The 26671-nt window shown below is 44.3% G+C and overlaps 1 long non-coding RNA gene across 1 annotated transcript; it reads left to right on the top strand.

Moving 5' to 3' along the window:
* Nucleotides 1–8590: 8590 nt before the first annotated feature.
* LOC138641717 (uncharacterized) lies at nucleotides 8591–25102 on the top strand. Its single transcript, XR_011313936.1, has 3 exons — nucleotides 8591–8869; nucleotides 15990–16142; nucleotides 18230–25102. It is a non-coding gene; the product is annotated as an uncharacterized lncRNA (long non-coding RNA).
* The last annotated feature ends 1569 nt before the right edge of the window (nucleotides 25103–26671 follow it).

Below are 26671 nucleotides of genomic sequence, written 5' to 3'. Positions count from 1 at the left end.
TACTGGCCTATAATTTCCAGGTTCACTTTTAGAGCCCTTTTTGAATATTGGCACCACATTTGTTATGCGCCAGTCCTGCGGAACAGACCCCGTCGCTATAGAGTACCTAAAAATAAGAAATAATGGTTTATCTATTACATTACTTAGTTCTCTTAGTACTCGTGGGTGTATGCCATCCGGACCCGGAGATTTATCTATTTTAATCTTATTTAGCCGGTTTCGCACCTCTTCTTGGGTTAGATTGGTGACCCTTAATATAGGGTTTTCATTGTTTCTTGGGATTTCACCTAGCATTTCATTTTCCACCGTGAATACCGTGGAGAAGAAGGTGTTTAATATGTTAGCTTTTTCCTCGTCATCTACAACCATTCTTTCCTCACTATTTTTTAAGGGGCCTACATTTTCAGGTTTTATTCTTTTACCATTGATATAGTTGAAGAACAGTTTGGGATTAGTTTTACTCTCCTTAGCAATGTGCTTCTCTGTTTCCTTTTTGGCAGCTTTAATTAGTTTTTTAGATAAAGTATTTTTCTCCCTATAGTTTTTTAGAGCTTCAATGGTGCCATCCTGCTTTAGTAGTGTAAATACTTTCTTTTTACTGTTTATTGCCTGTCTTACTTCTTTGTTTAGCCACATAGGAAAAACCCAATTTCTAGTCCTTTTATTCCCACAAGGTATAAACCGCTTACACTGCCTATTTAGGATGTTCTTAAACATTTCCCATTTATTATCTGTATTCTTATTTCTGAGGATATTGTCCCAGTCTACCAGATTAAGGGCATCTCTAAGCTGGTCAAACTTTGCCTTCCTAAAGTTCAGTGTTTTTGTGACTCCCTGACAAGTCCCCCTAGTGAAAGACAGGTGAAACTGTACAATATTGTGGTCGCTATTTCCTAGATGCCCGACCACCTGCAGATTTGTTATTCTGTCAGGTCTATTAGATAGTATTAGGTCTAAAAGTGCTGCTCCTCTGGTTGGATTCTGCACCAATTGTGAAAGATAATTTTTCTTGGTTATTAGCAGAAACCTGTTGCCTTTATGGGTTTCACAGGTTTCTGTTTCCCAGTTAATATCCGGGTAGTTAAAGTCCCCCATAACCAGGACCTCATTATGGGTTGCAGCTTCATCTATCTGCTTTAGAAGTAGACTTTCCATGGTTTCTGTTATATTTGGGGGTTTGTAACAGACCCCAATGAGAATTTTGTTACTATTTTTCCCTCCATGAATTTCGACCCATATGGACTCGACATCCTCATTCCCTTCGCTAATATCCTCCCTTAAAGTGGACTTTAGACAAACCCCTCCTCCTCTCCGATTTTTACGATCCTTTCTAAACAGACTGTAACCCTGTAAGTTAACTGCCCACTCATAGCTTTCATCTAACCATGTCTCGGTTATTCCCACTACGTCAAAGTTACCTGTAGATATTTCTGCTTCTAGTTCTTCCATCTTGTTTGTCAGGCTTCTGGCGTTTGCGAGCATGCAGTTTAGAGGATTTTGTTTTGTTCCAATCTCCTTGCTGTGGATTGTTTTAGAAATGTTCTTGCCTCCCTTCTGAGTATGTTTTCCTGGGTCTTCTTTGTTCGAGTCTAATGTTTTTCTTCCCGTCCCCTCTTCTTCTAGTTTAACGCCCTCCTGATGAGTGTAGCGAGACTTCTGGCGAATGTGTGTTTCCTCCTATATACGTACAGTGCCCTCCCCTAGTGATATATACAGAGTACCTCCTATATAGTAGTGTTCTTCCCTAGTGATACATATGTATATACAGTGAGTACCTCCTATATACATATAGTGCCCTCTCCTAGTGATATATAGAGTACCTCGTATATAGTAGAGTCCTCCCCTAGTGATACATATGTATATACAGTACCTCCTATATACGTATAGTGCCCTACCGTAGTGATATATACAGAGTACCTCCTATATAGCAGTGTCCTCCCTTAGTGATTACATATGTATATACAGTGAGTACCTCCTATATACGTACAGTGCCCTCCCCTAGTGATATATACAGAGTACCTCCTATATAGTAGTGTTCTCCCCTAGTGATACATATGTATATACAGTGAGTACCTCCTATATACGTACAGTGCCCTCCCCTAGTGATATATACAGAGTACCTCCTATATAGTAGTGTTCTCCCCTAGTGATACATATGTATATACAGTGAGTACCTCCTATATACGTACAGTGCCCTCCCCTAGTGATATATAGAGTACCTCCTATATAGTAGTGTTCTCCCCTAGTGATACATATGTATATACAGTGAGTACCTCCTATATACGTAGTGCCCTCCCCTAGTGATATATACAGAGTACCTCCTATATAGTAGTGTTCTCCCCTAGTGATACATATGTATATACAGTGAGTACCTCCTATATACGTACAGTGCCCTCCCCTAGTGATATATAGAGTACCTCCTATATAGTAGTGTTCTCCCCTAGTGATACATATGTATATACAGTGAGTACCTCCTATATACGTACAGTGCCCTCCTATATACGTACAGTGCCCTCCCTGTTGTGAATTCTGTGGTCACAAGTGGTATTGCAGTCTCTGGGCGTCCTCCCTCAGGTGTTTTGGTGAGCTCGTTGGCTGCCTTGCTATTTAGCTCCACCTGAGTCTGTCTTCCTTGCTCCTTGTCAATGTTCCAGTGTTGGATCTGAGCTACTGCATCTTTCCTTGGGCCTGCTGCTCTGCTAGATAAGTGCTTCTAGTTTGTTTTCTGTTTTTTCTGTCCAGCTTGTTATTATCTTTTGCTGGAAGCTCTGAGAAGCAAAGGGGTGCACCGCCGTGCTGTTAGTTCGGCACGGTGGGTCTTTTTGCCCCTTTGCGTGGTTTTCGTTTTAGGGTTTTTGGTAGACTGCATAGTTCTCTTTGCTATCCTCGCTCTGTCTAGAATATCGGGCCTCACTTTGCTGAATCTATTTCATTCCTACGTTTGTCTTTTTCATCTTGCTAACAGTCATTATATGTGGGGGCTGCCTATTCCTTTGGGGTATTTCTCTGAGGTAAGTCAGGCTTGTATTTCTATCTTCAGGCTAGTCAGCTCCTCAGGCAGTGCCGAGTTGCATAGGTAGTGATAGGCGCAATCCACTGCTGCTTCCAGTTGTGTGAGGACAGTTCAGGTACTGCAGTCTACAGAGATTCCACGTCTCAGAGCTCGTCCTATTGTTTTGGGTTTTTGCCAGATCTCTGTATGTGCGCTGATTACTGCACGCTGTGTTGCCTGATTGCCAGCCATAACAGTACAAGGAGCCCAACTCAATGATTTCCAATAGAGGGAAAAAAGAAATCCTGACATCATTTTTTTTTCTTAGCTCTGTCTTCAGTCTTTTTTTTCCCCTAGACATTAGAGTGCTTCAGGACACAGCTGTGGACATGGATATTCAGGCTCTGTGCTCCTCAATGGATAATCTCGTTGTAAATGTACAAAAGATTCAAGATACTATTGATCAGAAATCGATGCTAGAACCAAGAATTCCGATTCCTGATTTGTTTTTTGGTGACAGAACTAAGTTCCTGAGCTTCAGAAATAATTGTAAGCTATTTTTGGCCTTGAAACCTCATTCTTCTGGTAATCCTATTCAACAGGTTTTGATTATTATTTCTTTTTTGCGCGGCGACCCACAGGACTGGGCGTTTTCTCTTGCACCAGGAGATTCTGCATTGAGTAATATTGATGCATTTTTCCAGGCGCTGGGATTGCTTTACGATGAGCCTAATTCAGTGGATCAAGCTGAGAAAAATCTGCTGGCTTTATGCCAGGGTCAGGATGATGTAGAAGTATATTGTCAGAAATTTAGAAAATGGTCAGTACTCACTCTGTGGAATGAATCTGCACTAGCGGCTTTGTTCAGAAAGGGTCTCTCTGAAGCTCTTAAGGATGTAATGGTGGGATTTCCTATGCCTGCTGGTTTGAATGAGTCTATGTCCTTGGCCATTCAGATCGGTCGTCGCTTGCGCGAGCGTAAATCTGTGCACCATCTGGCGGTACTGTCTGAGAGTAAGCCTGAGCCTATGCAGTGCAACAGGACTATGACTAAAGTAGAACGGCACGAACACAGACGTCTGAACAGACTGTGTTTCTATTGTGGTGATTCTACTCATGCTATTTCTAATTGTCCTAAACGCACTAGGCGGTTCGATAGCTCTGCCGTTATTGGTACTGTACAGTCCAAATTCCTTTTGTCCATTACCTTAATGTGCTCTTTGTCATCGTATTCTGTCATGGCGTTTGTGGATTCAGGCGCTGCCCTGAATCTGATGGATTTGGATTATGCTAAACGTTGTGGATTTTTCTTGGAGCCTTTGCGGTGTCCTATTCCGTTGAGAGGAATTGATGCTACACCTCTGGCCAAGAATAAGCCTCAGTACTGGGCCCAGCTGACCATGTGCATGGCTCCTGCACATCAGGAAGTTATTCGCTTTTTGGTACTGCATAATTTGCATGATGTGGTCGTGTTGGGGTTATCAGAGAGGTTCTGGTTGCTCAGTGTTCAAACCATGTGCTTTCTTTTCCAGGAAATTTTCTGCTGCTGAGCGTAATTATGATGTGGGCAACCGAGAGTTGCTGGCCATGAAGTGGGCATTCGAGGAGTGGCGTCATTGGCTTGAGGGTGCTAAGCATCGCGTGGTGGTTTTGACTGATCATAAGAACCTTACTTATCTTGAGTCTGCCAAGCGCTTGAATCCTAGACAGGCCCGTTGGTCGTTATTTTTTGCTCGTTTTGATTTTGTGATTTCATACCTTCCGGGCTCTAAAAATGTGAAGGCGGATGCTCTGTCTAGGAGTTTTGTGCCCGACTCTCCGGGGTTATCTGAGCCGGCGAGTATCCTCAAGGAAGGAGTCATTGTGTCTGCCATCTCCCCTGATTTGCGGAGAGTGTTGCAGAAATTTCAGGCTAATAAACCTGATCGTTGTCCGGCCGAGAAACTGTTCGTCCCTGATAGGTGGACTAGTAAAGTTATCTCTGAACTTCATTGTTCGGTGCTGGCCGGTCATCCAGGAATCTTTGGTACCAGGGAGTTGGTTGCTAGATCCTTTTGGTGGCCGTCTCTGTCGCGGGATGTGCGTGCTTTTGTGCAGTCCTGTGGAATTTGTGCTAGGGCTAAGCCCTGCTGTTCACGTGCCAGTGGGTTGCTTTTGCCCTTGCCGGTCCCGAAGAGGCCTTGGACACATATTTCGATGGATTTCATTTCTGACCTTCCCGTTTCTCAAAAGATGTCTGTCATTTGGGTGGTCTGTGATCGCTTTTCTAAGATGGTCCATCTGGTGCCCTTGGTTAAATTGCCTTCCTCCTCTGATTTGGTGCCTTTGTTCTTCCAGCATGTGGTTCGTTTACATGGCATTCCTGAGAATATTGTTTCTGACAGAGGTTCCCAGTTTGTCTCAAGGTTCTGGCGAGCCTTTTGTGGTAGGATGGGCATTGACCTATCTTTTTCCTCGGCCTTCCATCCTCAGACTAATGGCCAGACCGAACGAACCAATCAGACCTTGGAAACATATCTGAGATGTTTTGTTTCCGCTGACCAGGATGATTGGGTGTCATTTTTGCCGTTGGCTGAGTTCGCCCTTAATAATCGGGCCAGCTCGGCTACCTTGGTCTCTCCATTTTTCTGCAATTCTGGGTTCCATCCTCGTTTCTCTTCAGGACAGGTTGAGTCTTCGGACTGTCCTGGTGTGGATTATGTGGTGGACAGGTTGCAGCAGATCTGGACTCAGGTAGTGGACAATTTGACCTTGTCCCAGGAGAAGGCTCATCTTTTCGCTAATCGCAGACGCCGTGTGGGACCCCGACTTCGTGTTGGGGATCTGGTTTGGTTATCTTCTCGTCATATACCTATGAAGGTTTCCTCTCCTAAATTTAAACCTCGTTTTATTGGTCCGTATAGGATTTCTGAGATTCTCAATCCGGTGTCTTTTCGTCTGACCCTCCCAGACTCCTTTTCCATACATAATGTATTCCATAGGTCGTTGTTGAGGAGATACGTGGCACCTATGGTTCCATCTGTGGAGCCTCCTGCCCCTGTTTTGGTGGAGGGGGAATTGGAGTATATTGTGGAGAAGATTTTGGATTCTCGTGTCTCTAGACGGAAACTCCAGTATCTGGTCAAATGGAAGGGCTATGCTCAGGAAGATAATTCCTGGGTTTTTGCCTCTGATGTCCATGCCCCAGATCTTGTTCGTGCCTTTCATGTGGCTCATCCTGGTCGGCCTGGGGGTTCTGGTGAGGGTTCGGTGACCCCTCCTCAAGGGGGGGTACTGTTGTGAATTCTGTGGTCACAAGTGGTATTGCAGTCTCTGGGCGTCCTCCCTCAGGTGTTTTGGTGAGCTCGTTGGCTGCCTTGCTATTTAGCTCCACCTGAGTCTGTCTTCCTTGCTCCTTGTCAATGTTCCAGTGTTGGATCTGAGCTACTGCATCTTTCCTTGGGCCTGCTGCTCTGCTAGATAAGTGCTTCTAGTTTGTTTTCTGTTTTTTCTGTCCAGCTTGTTATTATCTTTTGCTGGAAGCTCTGAGAAGCAAAGGGGTGCACCGCCGTGCTGTTAGTTCGGCACGGTGGGTCTTTTTGCCCCTTTGCGTGGTTTTCGTTTTAGGGTTTTTGGTAGACTGCATAGTTCTCTTTGCTATCCTCGCTCTGTCTAGAATATCGGGCCTCACTTTGCTGAATCTATTTCATTCCTACGTTTGTCTTTTTCATCTTGCTAACAGTCATTATATGTGGGGGCTGCCTATTCCTTTGGGGTATTTCTCTGAGGTAAGTCAGGCTTGTATTTCTATCTTCAGGCTAGTCAGCTCCTCAGGCAGTGCCGAGTTGCATAGGTAGTGATAGGCGCAATCCACTGCTGCTTCCAGTTGTGTGAGGACAGTTCAGGTACTGCAGTCTACAGAGATTCCACGTCTCAGAGCTCGTCCTATTGTTTTGGGTTTTTGCCAGATCTCTGTATGTGCGCTGATTACTGCACGCTGTGTTGCCTGATTGCCAGCCATAACACCTCCCCTAGTGATATATAGAGTACCTCCTATATAGTAGTGTTCTCCCCTAGTGATACATATGTATATACAGTGAGTACCTCCTATATACGTACAGTGCCCTCCCCTAGTGATATATAGAGTACCTCCTATATAGTAGTGTTGTCCCCAGTGTTACATACATATGTATATACAGTGAGTACCTCCTATGTACGTACAGTGTCCTCCCCTAGTGATACATATGTATATACAGTGAGTACCTCCTATATACGTACAGTGCCCTCTCCTAGTGATATATAGAGTACCTCCTATATAGTAGTGTTCTCCCCTAGTGATACATATGTATATACAGTGAGTACCTCCTATATACGCAGTGCCCTCCCCTAGTGATATATAGAGTACCTCCTATATAGTAGTGTTGTCCCCAGTGTTACATACATATGTATATACAGTGAGTACCTCCTATGTACGTACAGTGCCCTCCCCTAGTGATATATATAGAGTACCTCCTATACCTATATAGTGTTGTCCCCAGTGATACATACGTATGTATATACAGTGAGTACCTCCTATATACGTACAGTGCCCTCTCCTATTGTACCTCCTATGTCCCCAGTGTTACATACGTATGTATATACAGTGAGCACCTCCTATATACGTACAGTGCCCTCTCCTAGTGTACCTCCTATGTCCCCAGTGTTACATACGTATGTATATACAGTGAGCACCTCCTATATACGTACAGTGCCCTCTCCTAGTGTACCTCCTATGTCCCCAGTGTTACATACGTATGTATATACAGTGAGCACCTCCTATATACGTACAGTGTCCTCCCCTAGTGATATATAGAGTACCTCCTATACCTATATAGTAGTGTTGTCCCCAGTGTTACATACGTATGTATATACAGTGAGCACCTCCTATATACGTACAGTGCCCTCTCCTAGTGTACCTCCTATGTCCCCAGTGTTACATACGTATGTATATACAGTGAGCACCTCCTATATACGTACAGTGTCCTCCCCTAGTGATATATAGAGTACCTCCTATACCTATATAGTAGTGTTGTCCCCAGTGTTACATACGTATGTATATACAGTGAGCACCTCCTATATACGTACAGTGCCCTCTCCTAGTGTACCTCCTATGTCCCCAGTGTTACATACGTATGTATATACAGTGAGCACCTCCTATATACGTACAGTGTCCTCCCCTAGTGATATATAGAGTACCTCCTATACCTATATAGTAGTGTTGTCCCCAGTGTTACATACGTATGTATATACAGTGAGCACCTCCTATATACGTACAGTGCCCTCTCCTATTGTACCTCCTATGTCCCCAGTGTTACATACGTATGTATATACAGTGAGCACCTCCTATATACGTACAGTGCCCTCTCCTAGTGTACCTCCTATGTCCCCAGTGTTACATACGTATGTATATACAGTGAGCACCTCCTATATACGTACAGTGCCATCACATACATGCAGTAATTGCGGTGTGTGCACACGAGTGCGGTAAGTATGGGCAGGGGGACCCGGCCGCCGCTGTGAGGCCGCCCCTGATTTCCGCAGTGACCCTGATGACGGCGCCTCACACTTCCGCCTGGATACGATGCCGCATACAATGTGACTTTGGCGGCGGGAGGCGGGGGACTGGTAGCGCCGCAGCCTGAGCGGAGCTGCGTGTCCTGCGGCAGCCATGTAGCGCGTCTCCCCGCCGCGGGCTCGGTTGTTCGCAGAGCAGCAGCCATAGTCCGGTGCACGGCCGGCCGGTGCAGTGCGGGCTGGCCGCGGCGGGTACCGCAATGTCGCTGGGAACATGGCTGCTCGGACGAGTGACGGGGGAGAGCTCCTGCAGCAGATTGTGACCGGCTCTGCACCCGGCGCCAGGTTAGTGGCCATACAGTGTATACTGTGCTATTTCCCCACCAAATCATTGCGCCAGTAGAAGTCCTTGGAGCCCATTACAGTGGAGCTGATGACATTGGTGGTAGATCTGGACGTTCTGATGGGGCAATGAAAGCACTTTATCCTGGTGGATCATAATCCCTGCTGACTGCCATGCAGCAAAACATAGTGGCCATCAATATCTTAAATCCTCAGAAGTAAGGCGACGTTAGACCAAGTAAAACCGTATCTCTGCTGGAAAAATCGGTCCCGCCATTACTCAGAAATCCGGTAAGTTTTATGTAAATTAGCTGTAAGTGCATTTGGGGCGTGTCAAAGCACTTCCAGCTCTCCACCCCTAGCTCCTTGTTTCTCCTGTCATCTGCCGCCCCTCTCCAAGATGTCGCGCCTGCAATGACAGTGTATGGGCAGCAAGATCTGGACTTACCTGTCAATCAAACGTAGGAAGCAGGGAACAAGGGCTGGAGTGCTGGAATTGCTTTGACACCACCCCCAATGCACTTACAGCTAATTTGCATGTACCTGCAATGTCGGATTTCTCAGTGATTGTAGAGCCGACGTCTACAAGAGTGGTGTCTATTTACTCAGGGTAACAGCACCTATACATCCATACTTTTTTAGGTTAAACTTCATTCAGTAGCTCTGTCCACATCTGCATCCTGAGGTTTCTGTACATATTGCAGAATTAATTCAGTTTGCAGTATTCAGGCTTTGTTCACACTTGGCTTCTGTTTACAACACACAACGGAGACCACCGGCTCTTGCATCACCCCATCAATTTGCAATGAGTTCTGTTTTTTTGAAAGGAAGAATCAAAACGGGAAAATTCCAGCATGTCTGACGAATGATGGATGAGGCTGTGGCGTCTTCCACTGCTAGGCTGTTTATTGGGGAACTCCCAGTGCGAGTGTGGTATATACACCTCCGATTCCAGAACATAGAATATATCTATATACCCCAGTATCGTCACTGCCAGCTAGCTCCGCAATAACTAAGTAACTACTCGCTGTCCCCACCAATCATTTATACAGGTCAAAGGACCACCAATTACAGGTAGCGTATGGCTTCAGGGGTGCGGTTTACAGATCAAGAGGAACGGAGGTATTATATTTTATAAACGAGAATATAGCACTGGCTCTCACCACCGTAGGATAGGGAAACTGGTTCAGAAGCCGCTGGGGATTAGAACAGGTTCTGTGTATATACCTGTTGAGAAGACGGGTATGCTAGTAAAAATGGTATGTAATCGCCGCGCTAACTGAACTGTAGTAGGGATGCAGCAAAAGTGAATAGTACCGAAACTGGATTAAAATAAGGTTTGCTTTGTACTCGCTTGCATAAGTGGCATAGAAATGTGTAGGTCAATCAGGGATTTCTGTTGGCTGGTGCAACTGTTGGGAAGGTTATAAAAATTATACTGTTTTTGTGGTTCACTTGAGGTATTTGTTAAATATGTCAAGTGTGTACGGTGTACTTGGGTTGTAATTATTGCGGTATACTTACTAGTAATCTCGTATGTGGTATAGCGTGCACTACAGGACCCGTGCAGGGGGTAGTGAATAGGCAGTCTGATGTTGCTGTGCCGGCTTTGGAAATTCTGTCAATGAGGAGGAATATTGCCGCGTTTTAGCGGTCAAATGAGGAGCCTTTGCTGTGCACAGATCAGAATATCCTTATGGTTCAGTTGAATCAATATAAAATGAGTCAGGTATATATGTAAACTAATACAGTGCACTTGGAGTAGTCAATTCAGAGGAGCACTTGTAGTACCATTAGTGATACAGCGTGCACTGCAGGACCCAAAGGGTGGTAGGTACGCAGTTACTGAGCCGGAGTTCGGCGCTTGGGAGTTGCTGCCGATGAGGAGGAATGCTACCGCTTAGAGCGGTGTGGTGAGGAGCCTCTGGAGTGCAGAGGGACGCCAGCAGCCTGCGTGCTCCTGCTGTGAGCGATGCTAGGATGCGGGGTGGGCGGAGAAAAATGTGACATCACAAAATAGCGAGGATGGGAGCTCGGTTAGGGCACTAACCAACGCGTTTCAAGAGGTGTCTCCTCTCTTCATCAGGGTTGTCCCTAATGCTGGCTGACCGTCTTTATATACCTACGTCTCCTCATAACCCCATGAATATACCCACGACTGGCACCAAGTTAACCAGTTTAGCTTAGTGTCAGTAGGAGGTGGACACAGGCCTTTCACTAGACCCGTATACCTCGGTTTTCAGCGTTTTTTAGTAATGATTTATCTTTTCTTTTTCAAAAGGCTCTTCTTTATCTCTAGGAGGGAAACTGTGTGAACAGTCACACTGTAGTGCCACGTGGAGGCCAGGATCACACTTGCGAGTTCAATGCGAGAAACTCGCGCATCAAGTCCTGGCACTGCCACCGGCACTCGTGATCGGAGCGTTCAGCTGCATAGAAATACATGCAGCCGCACGTTCCGGTCCCGAGTGCCGGCGGCAGTGCCCGGGACTTGATGCGGGAGTTTCTCGCATTGAACTCGCAAGTGTGAGCCTGGCCGGAGACAGAGAGCATGGCATGGACTCACACCTTGTATCCTCATGTGTCTATCCGGCAGGACTCTAGCTACTAATGCACAAGATGATCAGGTGATCCAAAGAATGGTCCTGGCCCCCCCATTCCTGCCCGTTCACCTACCAGAAAACAGGCAGCGTCAGGAAGTACAGACGTCTCGCAATCCACTGAACTTTGGACGTCTGTTTGCGCTTCAGAGATATCTTCAAGGAGGAAGAGGAACCTTTCTTTCCACAGGTCCCTCCTCCATCTCTTTTCCTGTGCAGATGCACACCTACAAGAGGATCTTCATTATAGTCTCCACAGGATCAGTGTTATCGCTGTGTGTATGTGTGATTGCGCTGGGCATAAAACCCTTCCTGCACCTTTTTTATGCCTCCGCGCCACTCCCCCCCTTCATCAGCCTCACTTTCTTCTTTAGGCCCCAGTTTCTGTGTGGCCACATCCCTCCCTTCTTCTTTATCTTGCCGGCATTTCTGGTGCCTAGCGCAGACATGCCCCGCCTCTTCCTCCATGCGGCCGCCTTTTTCAGGCATCTATACTCCTGTGTCACAGGAGCTTCTCCTGAGCTTAGACACTGGTCTCCTGGCGGTACCTCACCTCTCCTGTGGATAAGCTGTGCTCCGCAGACTGACACTCTCCTCAGCAAAACTTCTGTTCTGTCCCTTAAAGGGAACCTGTCACCCCAAAAATCGCGGGTGAGGTAAGCCCACCGGCATCAGGGGCTTATCTACAGCATTCTGGAATGCTGTAGATAAGCCCCCGATGTTACCTGAAAGAGGAGAAAAAGACGTTATATTATACTCACCCAGGGGCGGTCCCGCTGCGGTCCGGTCAAACGGGTGTCTCTGGTCCGCTCCGGCGCCTCCCATCTTCATTACAAGACGTCCTCTTCTGATCTTCAGCCACGGCTCCGGCGCAGGCGTACTTTGCTCTGCCCTGTTGAGGGCAGAGGATAGTACTGCAGTGCGCAGGCGCCGGAAAAGTCAGAGAGACCCGGCGCCTGCGCACTACAGCACTTTAAAGGTTCCCTTTAACCTCTGGCATTAATTAGTCAACCTTCCTATCTTCTGTCATGTCTAAATCTAAAGGAGAGTGCTCTCACCCTCCGGCCTCTACTACTCTTGTCAAACACTTTGTTTGTTCTTCTTGTAAGTGCAGACTTTGATCAGGTCAGTCGTCTTCCCTCTGTCAGGATTGCAGTAATCCCTCCATTTTGGCTACCCAGGAGTCCTCCACTTCTTCCATAGTGAGTGCACCCCTTATCTCAGCTTGGGCGTCTTCTTTGCCTCAGTCCGTTGCAGATCTAAGCAAGGTGTCTCAGTGCTGGTCAGGTTGTCTATCCCTCCCACCGCTGTTGCAGGCGGACTTCCAAGAAGTGTTTGACCAGTCTTCCCTTCCAGGGATCACGCCTGTTTGGAACCAGGCTTCACCAGATCATAATGGAGGCCACAGGAGGGAAAAGTTCTCTTCTTTCTCAGGTCAAACCTTGGCACCTTCCCCCTAAATGCAAATGTTGTCCCTTTTCGTCCTTTTCAGTGCTTATTGTGTGCGAAAGATTCTTCCCACCAGGAGAGGCAGCAAGCAGACAGGAAATGGGAAGGCCCTCTTTCAAACCAATACACTCCTTGTGTCCCCCGCAATGCGCAAGGCAGATACTCCATAAGCAGGCCTAGCAGATTCTCCTCCGCATGACGCTTACCTGGGAGTTACTCTTGGTGGGCAGTCGTCTCCTGTTATTCAGGGATTCTTGACTCACTTCTGTCGAGGATGCCTGAGTCAGAAAGTTGGTATCGTCGTGATACAAAATAGAATTAATTTTGCAACCGAGATCGTTTTCCACAGGGATCCCTCACTGGTTCTGTGTTTTCTCCCAGCCCTCCCGAACAGGTGTCCTTGTTCCTGTCTCTCCTCATGAACATTTTATTACTGGTTTTTATTCAAACCTCTTTGTAGATCCAAAAAAGGACGGCTCGGTTTGACCCATCCTGGATCTCAAGTTACTGAACAAGATGATCCGTCTACAATATTTCAGGATGGAATCCCTTCGTTCAGTAATAGCTTCCATGGAGTTGCAGAAGTTACTGTATTTGGTGGATATCCAAGAAGCCTATCTCTCGATTTCTCCCCCTCCCCCCGAGTCGACAGAGATTCCTACATTTCGCAGTAAGGCAGGACCACTTTCAGTTCGTCGCTCTGCCTTTTCTCCTGGCAACTGTTCCCAGGATCTTGCCTCATTACCAATCAACATTCTCAAGACGGGACATTCTTCTGTCCCTTCTCCTCTGGCAGGATCTTCTCAGGGGCCTACAAGTTCAAGTTCAGACAAACAACGCCACGGCAGTGGCATATGTCAACCACCAAGGTGGAACTCTGAGTCCCCTAGCCTTGACCGAGGTTTTCAAGATCCTTCTCTGGGCTGAGAACAAGGTCCCAGCAATTTTGTCATTGCACATTTCTGGCTTAAACAATTGTTCCGCCGACTTTCTCAGTCACGATGGTCTCGCGTCGGCAGAATATTCTCTGCATCAGGACGTCTGACATCAGATTTGTCTATGGTGGGGCACTCCGGACGGGGATCTCTTGGCGTCTTGAATGAACAAAAAGGTCCCGCAGTTCGTCTCCAGGTTCCGAGATTCTCTCGCAGTTGGCATTGACACTCTGGCGATACCCTGGTCACACACAGTTCGCTCTTCCTTATCTGTTCTTGACTCTTACCTTTTGTCCAAGGCTGTTAAAGAAGATCAAGTCAGAAGGGGTGCTGGTTATCCTAGTAGTACTGGATTAGCCCAGGAGGGCCTGGTATACAGAAATTGTCAATTTGCTCGCAGCCGCCCCTTGGAGGCTCCCGTGTAGACCAGATCTGCTTTCTCAGAGTCCTATCTTCCACCGGAATTATTAGTCTCTTGATTTTACAGTGTAGCTGTTGAAACCGGGGTTCTAAAAGCGAATGATTCAGATGATTATCTGGGCTTGGAAGCCAGCATCGTCTTGAATCTACTATCGGACTTGGAAAGCCGCCTTCCGTTGGTGTGAGACTAATCAAACCGTGCCTATAGTTTTCTTTCTTCCTCCTCTTCTGGCCTTCCTTCAAGCCAGACTCGATGCAGGTCTAGCTCTCATCTCGTTGAAGGGCCAAGTGTGCATTCACAACCTTTCTCCAGGCAGTGGCTTATGCAGCTCCTCCCTATCGACAGCCAGTAGATCCCTGGGACCTCAGTCTTTTTCTGGAGGCTCTCAGATGTTGAACCACTCAGAGAAGTCTCTCTAATTCTCCTTTCTTGAAAGGTGGTGTTTCTCGTGGCCATCACTCCATCAGATGGGTTTCAGAGCTGGTGGCTTTTTCATATCGCTCACCCTTCCTTATTCTGCACCAGGATAAGGTCGTTTTGCTCCTATACCTTTTTTCTTCCCAAGGTAGCGTTCGCCTTTCATCTCTATAAGGACATTCTCGTCCCTTCTTTTTGTCCATCTTCAGCTTGACCTCTGTAGCTTTCACTGGTCAGGGCAATTTGTGTTTACCTTGACAGGACTTCCCCTTTTCGGAAGACAGATTCTCTTTGTTATCCCTGAGGGTACTCGTAGAGGCCTTTTGGATTCAAAGGCTACAGTTGTTCACTGGATCCTGACGGCAATCTTGAAAGTGTATCTGAGTGAGAACAGTGCACCTCCCTGTCCCCCCTGAGCTTAAGGCTCACTCTACCCAAGGAGTGAGTGCTTCCTGGTACATTCGCCATTGGGCATGTACTCTACAGCTTTGCAAAGCAATGAACTAATTTTCCATCAGCACCTTCACCAAGTTATACAAGGTCCATACCTGCGCCTCGGCAGATCCAGCTTAGGTAGGAGAATCTTGCAGGCAGCATCGGCTAGTTCTCCGACATGAACGGAGTTTCTGCTGTTCCCTCTCCAGGGACTGCTTTGGGACATCCCATGGTTTTCTTGTGTCCCCTAATAAAGTGATAGAGAAAACAGAATTTTTGTTTACTCACCATAAAATCGGTTTCTCGAAGCCTTCATTGGGTGACACAGCACCCTCTCATGTTTGATATCTGTATTAACTGTTTTCTATTGTTACAGGTTGATGTTATATTCTTCTGTTTTTCCTTTAAATGTTGCTTCTCCTACTACTTTCTCACTAACTGTTTAACATGGTGCCAGTCATTGGGGTGTGCACTGCTGGGGAGGAGATAATTTTTTGTGTGCATAGTGTCAGCCTCATAGTGACAGCAGCATACACCCATAGTTTCATGTGTCCCCCAATGAAGTCTCCGAGAAACAGATTTTATGGTGAGTATCCAAATATCCTGTTTTTCATCTGTGATAGCAAAATCTTGGGTGACCTGTGATCAAAAGCTCCAGCAGGTTTGGGTTTTCAGTAACCGTTACTGTCACAGCTCCACCGTATCCGATAGACAACAACGTTCCAATACTTGTGTAGTGCAAGCTTAAAGGGAACTCCACTTTCACAGAATGGGGGGGTGCAGATGGGAATAGGTTTGTTTTTTATTTGTTGCCATGGAGACAGACACAAATGACAGATACATGATGGTTTTTTGTTCTCTTTTAGGCACAACATATAAGAACTTTACTCGCTTGCAAACTATAAGAAGTGGACTAGCAATTAGGAAGGAGAAGGTACACTGTCCTTGCAGCTTCTGATCCATAGTGGTTGCAAAATGATTGAAGGTCCAGTCAAGAAGAGCAGAAGGAAGCTCCTTGTGTGAGTGCCTTGTATCTGCTTCTGGTTATGTTGCTATGCTGAAATACGCCATGCTCTAAGCCTGTGATTGTGACATTCTACATCTGATGGTAGGGCAGAAGCCAAGTTAAGGACCTCCAGCATGTCGGAACATTGGGCCCCCAATCTGGAGCACGGTCATTACTTACAGCCCCACAAGATGCTTGAAAGTCTGCAAATTTCTGATTTTTATTTAGTAGGCCTTCCAGAACGCATCGTATTTTCCCTCAACTACAGAAAGTCACTGGAGAAAGATGGTACCTGGCTCTGTAAGACTAAGATTGTCCAGCAATGCTGTCTGAGCAGATTCCTTTTTTTAAAGCGGGTCGGGCAGCAAATTTATCACTATTAAACCAATAACTGTGCAAGTAAGTACACTAAAGGGGACCTGTCACCAGGACAGAATTTACCAATTTTTGCTCCTCTTCTTTTTTCCCGCTATTCCCCTGAGTATTATGCTATATATATATTTTTTTTTAAATCCATATGTTTCTGGAAATATGGACATTTTTATTTAGTGCTGTTTTTTACGGAGTTTATGAAAAGGACTTGGCTTACAGGATCCTCTGGGGCGGGTCTTTTTAATGTTCTGCATAATTAACATGTGAGCCACACCCCCTTGTACAGACCATAAAAGTACCATAAAAGACCATCTCTGGAATTGTATGGAGGATTTAAAAAACAAACAAAAAAACGGAATACTCCGAGGAGCGGAGTGAATAAAATAAGAGCAAGATCTGTACACTATTAATTTTTTCACACATCTTTAAGTGTGTGAGCTGGCACTACGCTGGTTTAGCTGGGATAAATCAGACTGTCTTTAGCTCAGCCTGCCAGTCCATATAGATTTATAGCCCAGTATGTCTTGTAATCAGTCGACACTTGAGAGCTACGTGTTGGAGGCCACTAGTAATGGAACATTTAGATGGGCAGATTTGTACTCCTAAATGATCACCAATGAACTCCATACAAGTCATTAGGCGCCTGTTCACACACCTGATTCAGACCTTATGGGGACAGAACAATCATTATTACAATTGTTCTGTGGCCAAACAGCAGGCATCATGTCGGTGGCACATCTCCTGTTTACACTGAGTGATACGCTGCTGACATTTGCCAAAGGAGGAATGTTATGGGCGCTTGTTCATGATCATCAGTCAGACTAAATGCACCTTTGTGTATAGTAAGAGGCAAATGTGATCTGGAATCCAGTAATCTATTAGGTACACGATCGTGCACTGGATCCCAAATAGAATGGCAATGCATATCAATGGGGACATGTCTGTGGCATTATTTCCATTGGAGTATAAAAGGGGGATTTTTTTTTGTATTACTGTAAGAAATGCAAAAGTGGTCATGTGTATGTATGTGTGCTTTTGGAGTTGATCCCTTTTTTAAAAAAATTCTGGCAAATCTACAGGCGATTTCGTTAAAGGGGTTGTCCAATTAAAATGAGTTATTGCCTATCCATGGGAATAGGACATGTGTTGCTCATTGTCAGATTGGGGTAGTTACAAGATGGCATGGCGTGGTGGGATGCTAACAGCCTCTCCATTTATTCTCTCTGGAGCTGCTTAGAAAGGGGAATGAATTGGTCATAGGTCAAACATGCAACAAAGATCAACTTTCAGCCGATCGGAGTGGGTACCAGTAGTCAGACCGCCACGAATCAACAAGTTGTCATCTATGCTTTGGATAAGACCTTTAATTTCCTTCTTCAGGGTTCTTCATGAATCAGTACTTTGGGGATCCACTCCTAAACCAGCGGTGTAGTACCCTTCTGTGCAGTGTGGAGAGACACCATTGTATGTGGAGTGGTACAGTTGCTGAGGCAATCACTGTATGCCCGGGTCATATCATGCATAGATCCCAATAATTAGAATAGGACCTGTGCACAATACTTGCCGGGCATTGTATGGGCATCTCTCCAGACCGGGCAGTAGGGTTTTCCTACACTCCTTCCAGTACCATAGTCGGCTGTTGTGTGGGAGTCTCCTAGTGGGCAAGTCTGGCATGTGTATGTTGGTGCACAATACATTTGGCCTTTCTTTTTTTTTTTTTCTCTCTAGGTTTGTCTGATGAGCGATACAACAAAGAATGAGTGGCACCTTCTCAGCATATGAGTGTAACCTGTCTCCAGTGCTCCATCCATTAGGCCTGTCCTAGAGAGAAGTCACATCTTATCGTGTTGAGTTCCGCCTCGCTAACTCCCCGGCCATCTTCCATACCTTCACTATGTACAGTTGTATGCCAGAACAGTGCGGAGATGTCTTCAGTACTAATATATTGTTTTCACGTCAACTCCTCCTTCCTATGAGAACGGATGCCCTACAGATTCACATTCCTAATCCTAGTGCCCACTACGGAGGTCGAAAATAATGAAGAGAACGGAGCCTTGTGATACACATGTATACAGCTCGCTGATTATCGGGTCCCCTCCGTGAAGACAGGCAGCGGAGCTCGGACGTGGATGGCTATGAACTGTTCACAGCGTCCACTTTTCCCTTCGCTCGTACCGATCCGTTCAGAGCTGTACATAGAAGACCAAAGTTGACTTTTTTTTTGGGAGGGGGTGGGGGGTGATGTACAGTATGTCTTGATTCTGGGACATTTCTGGCTTCTCACATTCCCTTAGCACTGAGGATCTTAGGCTGGATCACGATGTTAACCATTCACTGCTCCTTCCGTTATCCGCGCTTCATTTATTTCAGTAGCAATTAACGAATAGCAATGAATTTATAGGAAAAATGCAAAAGTTTTCCACGAGGAAGTCCATAGATTACCTCAAACGTAGTGCCAGGTAAGCCAACCGGGAACTGATGTGCATACGGCGCAGACTTTGCAATAAACGCAATAATGTTGAGTTTGCTTAATTCTCAGGTTTTCCACCAAATCTAAGGGTTGTTTTTTTTTAATACACATTGACTGGTGGAGTCCGACCCTTTTACTGTTCAGAAAATCTGCAGAGTCCGTAATGGGGTGATCTCTACTCAAGAGGTAATGTTTATGGAATGACTGCTGCTTAGATGCAGAATAGTTTACCCTATGGTTTATGTATCAGTTACATTGAGAATGTGGGACCGTGTCATAATTGTAATGTGTCCGACCACAGGATGCCCATAATAAGCACTTATGACATGTGAGATTGATCAGGTGCTCCGAGAAGTATTGCTGTCTGCACCACGAATCAGGATGGTAAAGGGTAGAACGAGCCCTCGCGGTAAAGTGTAGGACAAGCCCTCGAGATGAAGTGTAGGATGAGCCCTCGCGGTAAAGTGTAGGACGAGCCCTCGCGGTAAAGTACATGGAGCATCCCTCTCTTTGGATGACCCAGCATGTCTATGCTATAGCCAGGCTTGTGATTTCATTTTAATGGCTGTGTAATACTTCATTTCTCCTGTAGAGGTGCTGCAGGGAAATTTAACACTTGCCATCTAGTTTCTTCACAGATTAAAGTTGAGCTGATCACTTTGGTTTCCAGTGATCAGTTTAAGGAGCCCTGTTTAAAGGGAATCTGTCAGCAGGTGTTTGATACCTAATCTGAGAGCAGCATAATGTAGGGACAGAGACCCTCATTCCTACAATGTGTCACTTACTGGGCTGCATGCTTTAGTTTTTATAAAATCACTGTAGAAGATTATCAGTAGAGGACTAGTTGTCCTGCTGCCAGCCAGTCATAGTCCCACAATGCACCCTCTGCTGATTGGCAGCTTTCTGCCTATGCACAGTGTGCACAGAAACCTGCCAATCAGTACTGTGGGAGGGGCTATAAAGAGAACTACAAGATCTGCCGCTGAGAAAAACATTTTTAACCAAAATTGCAGCAAGCAGCCCAGTACGGGTCTGAGTCCCTACATCATTCTTTGCTCAGCTAGGTTAGCACAAACCTGTTCCCCTAACAAGAAGAGTGTTTAAACATTTCCCCTCCCACCCCTAAACAACATTTATCACCTATCCTGTGGATAGTTGATAAATGCGTGATCAGTGGAAGTCTCATTACTAGAAAACCCAAGAAGTAGGGTGTCAACGTCCCGTGTGAATGGAGCCATAGAGTAGCGCCCTCCCATGTACCACTGCTCCATTCAAGGACCCCCAAACCAAATAATGCCGTCTACACCCCCACACAAGAGGACAGGTGTCACTATTTAAATAATTTGCACATCTTTAGGTTTTTTTGTTTTCTTCTTCTTTGTGGTTACTGTGATAGTAACAGGTCGTAATGAAACAATGGGATACGTGCAATATTAGTGTATGTACTATATATTTTACTACTTGTGGACAAAATGATGTTACAAGTTGTCTGAGAACAACAAAATCACCAATGTCTTCCATTTTTTTGATATGTGTATAGTTCCATAAAAGCATTAGTATTAGGTAGCGAGTCGTTAGTGCCACTATAGGGCCCAGTGCATGATATATTAATGTTTTACTATATATCTGAAGTATATACGTATAGACAGGAAATATTCTTTCACGATAGTCCATTTACAGCATGGTTTTTGGCTTTCATCACACCTCACGGACGGTATTTCCAATTGTATCACGGAGGTATGTCATCAAAGTATTTTTTAGTAATCTGGTCCTACATTAAATGCATAAAGGATCTTCGTTCTGACGAGCACTTAATATACTTGATGTTGTTTGGGAATCTGATTGCTTCTTGCAGTTCCCGTCGGTGTATTCTGCATGCTGATGTACATAATTCCGGTCCAGGGGACCACCTTTCCCCTACATGTACTGTAGCATTCGTTCAGTTTACAGGACCCCACAATAATGATAAAATCCCCTTTCGTAAGGCATGTGCCATGTATTTAACAGGGCAGCTTAGAGTCACTATATACTCCATTATTGAGTCTTGTGAAATGACTGTTTTAATTGGCCATATATGTCGGATGAATGCTGTCCGAACCTGTTATTTTTTGACAGGTCCGGTCGATCATCACGTCTTTAAGGGGTTGCCCTGAATCTTTCCGACTGCAGATGTTGAGCTAAATAAGAGCTGAGCTTGTTGATTGTCAATATGCCTGATCCTTTTGTTCTCAAGGGAGGTGAATCTGTTAGCATGCATGTACAGTGGAGCTTGAAAGTTTGTGAACGGCTCAACATTTTTCATATTTCAACAAAAATTTTACCTATTACTCCATCGTGTTTTTCACACAAGACACAGAACCAATTCGAAGAAATAAGGCAAAAACATTACTCTTTGCAAAATATGAAATGTCTGTGAGTGGTATTTACATAAAAACTCTATTTTGGTCTCATCTGTCCACAAAACATTGTTCTGGTAGGTAGCCTTCTGACTACTTGAACAAGCTGCAGACGGGCAGCGATGTTCTTTATAGAGAGCAGTGGCTTTCTCTTTGCACACTGTATTTGTTCAGTGTCCTCCTGACTGACTCATGAACATGGCCTTTTGTTGCTTAGAGGTTAACTTGGGTTCCTTTGTGATACGACATACTCTTGAAGTGATCTTTGTTGGTCTACCGCTCCTGGTGAGGGTAACAGTGGTCTTGACTTTCCTCCATTTGTACACAATCTTTAGAGATGGTAAATAATATAATTATTATTTCTATAGGGCTATCATATTCCGCAGCACTTTACATTTTAGAGGGGACTTGTACAGAGAATTAAGACATTACAGTAACAATAATCACATAACTCAACAGGCACCAAGAGTGAGGGTCCTGCTCGCAAGCTTACAATCTATAGAGGAAATAGGGGAGACACGAAAGGTTGATGGTAACAATTGCTTGCATTGTTTGGTCCAGCCATAATGTAATAAATAGGTTGTTCACATAACGCTGCTTGAACCAGTTACCAGCCAGTATATGTACAAGTACAGATACAGAGGGCTCTTAAGTTCATGGAGGTGTGTGGACAGATGATATGTGGGTCCTGGTTTTGAAGAAATGTTTGTATGGGAAATACAGGGATAGTTAGAAAAGTGAGGTGGGGTGGTAGACCCATCTAAGGAAAATGCGTTTTTAGGCCACACTTAAAACTGTTGGTATTGTGGATTTTGTAATGGATCATTTTCCTATAATCCATTAGAAAGTCTTAAAGTTTTTAACTCCTTTGTTTGATTTAGTTTTTAAGGCGTGTGTTAAAATCTGGTTTCGTTTTTGGTCAAATTTAGGTATAAATATAGAATATTCCAAAGGGTCTCAAACTTTCAAGCACCAATGTATATGTAACATTGGGGGGGGATATCTGGTGAGACAGGTTTTCACTGGTTGACTTTGTTGAAGTCTGGTTTACTTGGCTGGAGACTGGTTGACTTGAGGGCCCCCATGCACAGTGGGAGTCTAGTGGGATGGCCATCACCTGATTTAGCGGTCGGTCAACAAGTCTTCTCGGCAGTATAGGCTCCCTAAGTGCATGAAAGCCAAAGGACTTGAGTCTGTTGCCAACTCTGTGATTGTGATGATTAGTAATTCTAATAATTGTCTGTGTGATGGCTACAATTCATAATGGGTAAGAAACGTGTAGGGGTTGTACACCGAATAATAAAGGTGTACACAGTTATGACCTTCTAAATAGATGGAAGAGTCAAATATGTAAAGATGGAGTCTTACACCTACATTCAGATGAGCTTCATCTTGTCAGATAGGACCTAATCCAATAAAAGTTTCTGCATACCTGGTCTAGTGCTAGGTATCTAGCTTGAAAACTGTTCTTCTTGCACTAGTTTATTTACCCATGGTAGATACATATGGCTCTGTCTTACTGTATCTGTAAAGTGTAGGACTTTATTATAAGCATGGACGTGTACCAAATATACTATGTAACACACAGGTTACAAATACAGAAGGGGAGGAAAGGATAAAATTCCCCCCAATGGGGCCATTTTTAATGTGTTGATGACATACTGTAGTATTGCATGTGTATCTAACACGGTCTATGTGTGGAGGAACTCAAATGCTTTTCCTTGGCTCCAATCTGCATATTGTAGGTAACATTGATGGAAACTGGTCTCTATGGTGTACTACTTAAAAGCATGCATTGATAGAATAGTGGGGTGCATATACAGACTGATTTCTAAAAGTTAATATGCTAGACAAGTGGAGGTATTAAAAGCAGACATGATCCACAAGTGAGTATGATAAAGGTGCCCATACACAATGGAATAAAGTTGATGAAAATGGATGATTCCTAACATCATGAGCATTATGGGGGGAATGCAACAAATAAAGATAATTTTTGACGGCCAATAACCTACAATCATTATCCGGAGGAGTCGGCCATGTTTGAATTTTTATTGCAATAGTCGGTGGAATAATCTTTGTTTCTATCAAAAAACTCTTTGGTCTGCAACGTTCTTACCTTGTTTCGAGAAGATATTTCCTTCCTCTGGCATCACTGAAAATGTATGGCCAGGTTTGGCTGAAATGACCTAAAATATGGGTGGTGGTGTCGGTGAAGTACATGTTCACAGGTTGGTTCTTCAACCGTCACATCTACTTTTACCTAATCTATATATTTACCTTAAAAGACCCCCAATCCTACGTATAACATTGTCTGAACTGGCCAATCATGTTGGGTATATGGAGTCTTCCCAACTTTTCTCCTAAATAATGAGGTCAGGGGAGGGAATAATAGGTCATGTTGAATTACAAAGCCAGATCCCTTTGTTTCTCCAGGAGATAAATTAAAGATGTCAAGAAGTGGCATATTCTGCTGTCTCCATCGGAAGCACTTTCAGTTGACCAGAGACCATGTGTATGTATAAAGGAATGGAGAGAAATAGCTTTTGGCCGAACGAGCATTCGGCTGGCCGCTATGTAAGGTGTATGGACACCTTAAGATCTGTAGGAACAGTGGAGAACATATGGAGATATACTTTGCCAAAGTGTCTTATCTCCTACTGCAACAAGAGCTCGGAGAAAGTGAGATCAAAATTGCCAGTTCCTTGGTTTTATATGCCTACGCGGGAGGGCTGGAAGGTGCCCATACACATTAGGTCATTGCCAGCTTTTGTATTGATATTAGAGCTTCTGACTGACCTCAGCTTGATCGGCCTACATTATGACAGTGTCATCACCTTCATACTTTTCAATGGTAAACCTTATACTTTACAAGAACTTGGAATCTCGCAGCGTACATGAGGGGGGGGTAGGTTATTTCTTCCGATAGTACAGTTTATACTCGTAAATCCTTTTCTGCCTATCTCCTTGCATGGTTAGAGATACATGTTTAGTAATATAACCCGCATGTCTAAAACTCTTTACTGTGAATTCACAAAGAATAATGGTATGCCCTTAGAAGAAGGACCAGATGGACTAGGTGACTGCAGCATGGGAGGAGACAGAACCCGGCAATATTTTGCAGCAAAACCTAGTATTCTATATTCCAAATATATAAATATCATTGAGTTTATTTTTAAACAGCATGCTCATTGTAAGATAACTGATGTCTGTTGTAAGACGGCTTTGCATAATGTAAGCCTTTCTACTGTTTGCTGACAGATACACAGATATGTAAATATGAATGGACATGGTGTAAAGCGTATGTTGTAGTATCCTCCAGGTATTCATGTCGTTCTAATCTACTCCAATGGAGGAAGCAATAAGAGCTGAACTTTTGCTTGCAGTAGCGTACAATATGAAATACCTCTGAAACTGTAATGCAAAATAGCACAGTATGTACCTGTTGACGCAGACAAAGCCATACAATGTGTTCGATGTTTTGCAGCAATAACTGTCTTGCATGGTACAGTATCGGACTGTCAGATCAGTCCCACGTAGCAGTGTGCATGTATCTTTGGGTTCCCCTCATTTATAGATTCTTTATTTTTTGGGAAGGGGAAATCGTTCTAACTGGCCAGATGATGCTCCACATTTATTTTTTAATTTCTTTCATTTCATCTAATACATTATATTGCCTTCTTTTTGTGTTAATGGTCATAGAACTGAAAAATGAATAAAGTTGACGTATTGCAACTATTTCAGTCTCTGTTTGTTTTTTTTACTCTAAATTTTAGCTGTACTGCTCCTCCCCCACACTGCCTGCCATGATGAAGCCTGAAGAAGTGTAAGTAAGCGCACTCCTCGCTGCTCTGCTCCCGACACTATATAACCACACGCGGCTCAGCAGGGCTGTCGATCATTACATGTCTCAGACTGAGAAACCTGATCTGAGCTATTGTAGGGGGGTGTTCTTCTTTTCCCTACATGCTGCTGCCTGCTTATGATTGGTCAACATCATATAGGGGGAAGATGTACACTCCCCCTCCCCCCCATAGGCAGATTGTATTATTAATAAAGAACTCTTCGAATGCCCCCATAAATACATTTGCTTTAGTTGGTGCCACCTTAGAGTCCTTTGCGGTGTCCGGCGTTTGATACTGTTCATTTAAAAATGTGAAGAAATTCTTCAAGATAAAGTCAAGGCAAGTGTAGATGAAGGATTTTTGTTTGTCCTGTAGTCTGTTGTCCCAGACCTAAAAAAAAAAAAACTCTTAACGCATTAATCCTATATCATGGGAGATGTTCGAACATAGGGAGGATACATCAAGGGTAAGAAAAATATATTTTGGATTACAATTATTTTTTTGGAGTATTTGGATGAGATGTGTAGAATCTGTGATAAATATGTAGTTTCAATACATGATGTTGCATTATTTTATCAATGTATTCTGAGAGATTACTAGTTGGAAATGATCAGAGAATATAGGTCTCCTAGGAGGATTCTTGGGATCCTTGTGTATTTTGGGTATGTGGTAGAATGGGGTTGTAGTTTTTTTTTTTTATTTTGAGAAACTTTTTTTTTTTAGTATTGTGTATTTAGTATATTGTTCTCTGCTGCCTTATTTGTTATATTATTGTAAATTGGAATTAAAGGGGTTGTCCAACTCTTTCTTGAACTAAATGTTTGGGCCCAATAAAGTAAAAAAAATACTATACTCCTTCCACCCATGCTGGCGCTGTCCCATCAGTGTTGGCACTCGCATCCCGAAGCTTTCATGCGGTACTGTGACATGTGGTGCCCAGCGCCCAATCAGCGCTGGTGTCACTGTCTCCGCCTTCGTACGGATTAAACGTGGAGAGGAAGTCTGGGCTGCATCTGATCTCTAACATACTCTTCATGTTCAGTTGAAATGCTGGTCTCCTTGGATGAAACACTTCAGAGAAGTAAACTGCGAATCCGGAAAGAAGTTTACCCTGTGCGGGGATTACTTGGCACCAAATCTTGCTTGCAGGAATACAAAATACATTATAGATAATATAATATTAGTTGATCACATTCTTATTTGTTCTTGCTGTTCAACCCTTCTAAGCCATGCATGTAGAGCAGCACTTTATCTGTTCATTTCATTCATTCAATAGCGCAATTTTTTTATTATATATTCATATTTTATATTATCATATTTTTTCACTCATGATGTGATCTTAATGCCAAATGGAACCTATCCGTATCATTTCACTCATTCACTTTAACCCCTTCACGACCTTCGCCGTACTAGTACGGCTCTGCAGAAACTGCATGTCTGCCCGGTGCAGTACTAGTATGGC

Source organism: Ranitomeya imitator, chromosome 1, assembly GCF_032444005.1.
Source record: "Ranitomeya imitator isolate aRanImi1 chromosome 1, aRanImi1.pri, whole genome shotgun sequence".
Taxonomy (NCBI): domain Eukaryota; kingdom Metazoa; phylum Chordata; class Amphibia; order Anura; family Dendrobatidae; genus Ranitomeya; species Ranitomeya imitator.
Note: the sequence above shows the minus strand (reverse complement) of the source record. Positions and strands in the feature narration are given on the sequence as shown.